Raw genomic sequence first — 5,226 nt, forward strand, 5'->3', positions numbered from 1 at the left:
TAATAACCAATAATTTTCAGTCAAACCACTTTTGACCAACTTGTCCAGTCAAAAGTACTTTTGACTGATTTCGCTAGTCAATAGTACTTTTGACTGGTTAAGAGTTCTGACTGCAACATATATATATATAATTTTTTTAATGTATGTTCGGGGATAACTTGGTCGTTTATGAACCAATTTTGATAATTCTTGTTTTGTTGGAAGGAAGATATACCAAGTATGGTACCAGGATCCGATGATGGAATCCCATAGAAATCGAGGGAAACCCTAGAAAATCGTAGTGACGACTAGTGCGTTTGTTAATTTTTTTTTTGTCTACCTACGTTGTATTACTTGTCGATGTAATCGAAGTTGGTTTTTTTTTTATTTGCTAGCAAACCCAATTGTAGTTACTAAAATGTTAATAATAGGCGGAGTAAAGTAGATTTCATTATGACTTTTTTAATATTTAAGAAAAAATGTTAAGGTAGGGTTAATATTTGTTTCATTGTTTTTAATTATAAAACGCAAAATAAAAAGAAATCCTGTTTACATTTAACTAATAATAATTATATATCAAAATATTATTAACTAATAATAATTATATATTCACTGTGTAATTTAGTTACATATCAAATATATGATTATAGTGGATATTTTATTTCATTTAAGACGTCATAATTATGTCGTACTTATACTAATAAACGAGCAATTTTTGTATATATATATATATATATATATATATAGATTCTGAATCTCGGAAACGGCTCCAACGATTTTCATAAAATTTAGTATATAGAAGGTTCCGGGGGAAATAAATCCATCTAGCTAGGATTCATTTTTAGAAAATGTCGTTTTATCCCTGTTTTTAGGGAGTGAAAAATATCGTTAGAATCATAGATGAAGTACTTGATCTATGGTTAGAATACGAAGGTAAATTTCGCATCTGTCAATTTAGTTGCTCGGTGGGAAATCGGCCGGTCGGTATCAACCGAGAAGATCATGGTTCAAATCCCCATGTCCCTGATCAATTATTTTTTCTTTTTCTTTTTCTAATTTCACTCGTTATTTTTTATTTCGTTATTTTTTAATCTTTTAATTCTTTAAAAATTGATCAATCGCGACATTATTTATTTAATCTGACATATAAAAAATTTAATTTAATTGTATTAATATAGATATACTAATCTGTGTTATTATTATTGAATTTTTGTGTTTATGAATTTTGTTTTTTTTTTTTTTTTTCTTAGATTTGATTATATAATTAATTAGACGTAAAATTATTATTATCTTTTTATTGATTTTATTGAATTGTTTTAATTAATTGATAAATTTAATGTTACATATTGACATTGATTTTAATTTTATTAATATAAATGTACTAATTTGTATTATTATTATGTTTGTTTTTAATGAATTTTATGAATTTTTTAAGTGTGATTATTAATTGATTTTTTTTTATTATTGATTATTTATTGATTATTTTATATTTTTGATTATTTTGTTTTTATTGAATTGTTTAAATTGTTTGTTATATTTATTGTTGTAATAAACTTAACTAACGCATTGGGTATCTGTAATGTTAGTTCTAAGTTTTTGTTAATGCATAAATAAATTTAAATATTTCTTTGTTCTTATTTTTTATTATGTCGGTAAAATCGAATAAATATTATTCATATTGTATCATTATTAGTTTTTAATTATTCAATGATTATTTATTTATATTTTTTATTATTGTCGGTAAAAAAAATACTATTCATATTTTATAAATATGTAATTCGTATTTAAATATGATTTAAAAAAAAAAAACACGATTTGTTGGAGCGCCTATCAGTTTTTGAGAAGCAATTACTCTCAATCTTGTAATTGTCTAATTTGTATCAATTTTTAATTTATCGTAATTTTTTTATACATTGCCTTTGCTACACATCGTGTGGTTATTCATTATTAATAATTGTGTTTGCAGGCAAACGAAAAAAAATCGACTTCAATTACATCGACAAGTAATACAATATAGGTACACGAAAAAATAGTCAAGAAATACGCATTATCAAAGATTACTCCAAAAGTTGTAATCAGATAATGATGAAATATGACCACATGATAAACATCGGCTTTCAATTAAGTTAAAAATCATCAAAATCAGTACACCCAGTAATATGTTAAGTATTATGTAGTTAATGTAAAGTTATGCGGATTTTCGAGGGTTTCCCTCGATTTCTCTAGGATCCCATGATCACCAGGGATATCTCCTTTCCATCAAAAAAAGAATTATCAAAATCTTTTTTCATAAACGACGAAGTTATCCCCGAAGATACATTAAAATATATATATATATATATATATATATATATATATATATAATCTTCTAATATTAGAACTTGTCTATTGTGGTTTTTGTACAACCTTTTAGGTATACATATGTATAACTAACTGTAAGTGTTAAAGAAATAAAACCATGAATATAAATAAGTAACCATGGTACTTATTTACAGTCAGTGTAAATATAAATTGTAACACAAGTAGGTAAGTTGCTTGTTTATCAAAGTGTTTACTGGTATGTATATAATTAAATTGTATAGATACATGTAATACAATACTTTAATAGTCATAGTAACGCAGTAATATATCATGTCTAATACTACTATAATTACAACAGTACCTGGGTGACCGAGCTCAGCTCGGTATTTTTAGTAAATCGTGAAGGATTAGTAGTAGAAGAGAGAGTTAAAATGATTCGCTGCCGGCTTGGATAAAGGCTTTTTAGCTGACTTCAAAAAAGGAGGAGGTTACTCAATTCGGCTGAAGGAAACTCTATATCTTAATATATATAAATCTCGTGTCACAATGTTTGTCCTCAATGGACTCCTAAACCACTTAACCGATTTTAATCAAATTTGCACACCGTGTGCAGTTTGATCCAACTTGAAAGATAGGCTATATTTTATTTTGATATATGTAATTGTTATATTTAGAAAAAAAATAAGGCGATACGAAGTTTGCCAGGTATATATATATATATATATATGCAAAGAAGGTGCAATATATATATATATATATATATATATATATATATATATTGCACCTTCTTATTCTTATTACTGCGTTACTATGACTATTAAAGTATTGTATTACATGTATCTATACAATTTAATTATATATATACCAGTAAACACTTTGATAAACAAGCAACTTACCTACTTGTGTTACAATTTATATTTACACTGACTGTAAATAAGTACCATGGTTACTTATTTATATTCATGGTTTTATTTCTTTAACACTTACAGTTAGTTATACATATGTATACCTAAAAGGTTGTACAAAAACCACAATAGACAAGTTCTAATATTAGAAGCAGGTATTATAGTAAAATACGGATTCCACGTGATAAAAATGTAATTCGTTTTAAATTGGCGGTACTTCGACATTTTGAGTAAATAAGAGTATAGGTACTTATTAAAATAGAATGAATCACCGTCGTCTAAATTGGTAACATGTTACAAATACCATGTACTGATTTCAATTTCAAGTGTTATTAAATAATGTATATAGAATATAAAAACTTTGTAACCCTTTTTATAAAAATTGCGCGGACAGAGGAGTATAAAATTTCGAACACTTATAGTTAATATGTATAGAGAAGGAGAGGAGAATGCTAATATTTTTTTTTTTAAATCATTCATAAAAAATACATTAAATCAATAAATAAAACATTACACTCACTACCATGTATTTGATACACACGCATATATACTCTTTTGTTTATTATTATAGAAGTATAGTCTTTGACATCAGAACCTTAATAATATTCAAACTTATAATTAATTATAGTCAAATTTCGACCATTGGGTAGCAGTATTAAAAGAATTTTAGATCCATTACATAAAACGGTGTTTTTATTAAAATGAAGTTCAAGTACAAACAAAAAATTATATACTTTTCAAAACACATGTCTTTACCTGTTAAAGATCGAATAATGTCACATTAATTACTCGTATGATTTCATTAGTAAGCAAAATTAATACAGATAGTGATTTCCTTAACCCCGGGGAATTTAAGAGCATTGGGAATTTACGTTGTATTGAACTTATAATATAAATTATATACTAGAGATGTGTCTTTGTCGATAATTAAAAAAATATAAATTTTTATTAATGACCTAAAATTTATTTCAGTAAAAAACTTTATAATTATAATTTGAATTAATTGATAATATATTTATCACTTGTCTTTTTAATATTTGAATAGTATAATCTATATTGTAACCTGTAAGCATAGTATAATTATTTAAGACTAACTCGTTTAAAAATAGCGTTCTTTCCTAAAATCAACCAAAATAAATAATACGATAAATAATAATAATAATAATAATAATTTATTTCAGACGTATGTCTATATTTTTGTTAGTTACATTTTTTTTCCTTAACTATGTTAGTTTCAATAATTGTGACAAAACAAATTATACTAAATCAAAAATCCAATCAAACAACACTAAAATTAAAATCATTATCAATTTACTAAAATTCAATTAATACCTAAAATTTAAATCATCACCGAATTCAATACTAGAATTCAATCAATATTATACAATATTTAAAATTAAAAACTAAAAACAAATGCTAGAATTCAACCAAAATTACAATACTTAACATTAAAAACAGAATCAATACTAAAATTCTATCTAAAATGCAATTAAAATCAAAAACCAAACAAAAATTAATATTAAAATTCAATGAAAATTAAAACTAAAATCGAAATTCAATCAATACATTTTAATTCATATAAATTTAAATAACAATTTCAATTAAATTAACATGTAAAATTCAATCAATTAAAAGCTTAAAAATAATGACTTACTCAATTTAATTCAAATAAAAATAAAAATATGTCAATATAATAAATTGTCTCAAATTATCACCGTATTTAATATAAATTCAAAATTAAAATCATAATCAAATATCAAAACTAAAATCACGACTACAATCAAAACTTAAATTAAAATTAAATAATAATAATAATTATTATTATAATTTATTTAAAATTTTCATGCATAAAAATTGTTAGTAACATTCTAAAACCTAAAAACTAATGTTAGTACGACACAGTCACACAATTCGGTCTTTTGTGCAGCTGCATCCACCGATACATCAGTGGCGAGTCCCACCGGTCAACAAACACATTCAGCATTCCGCTGGAGGAGCCGCGGAGGCGGGTTAACATGGAGGCGCACCGTTTTCTCATAAT

Source organism: Melitaea cinxia, chromosome 12 (genome assembly GCF_905220565.1).
Source record: "Melitaea cinxia chromosome 12, ilMelCinx1.1, whole genome shotgun sequence".
Lineage (NCBI taxonomy): Eukaryota > Metazoa > Arthropoda > Insecta > Lepidoptera > Nymphalidae > Melitaea > Melitaea cinxia.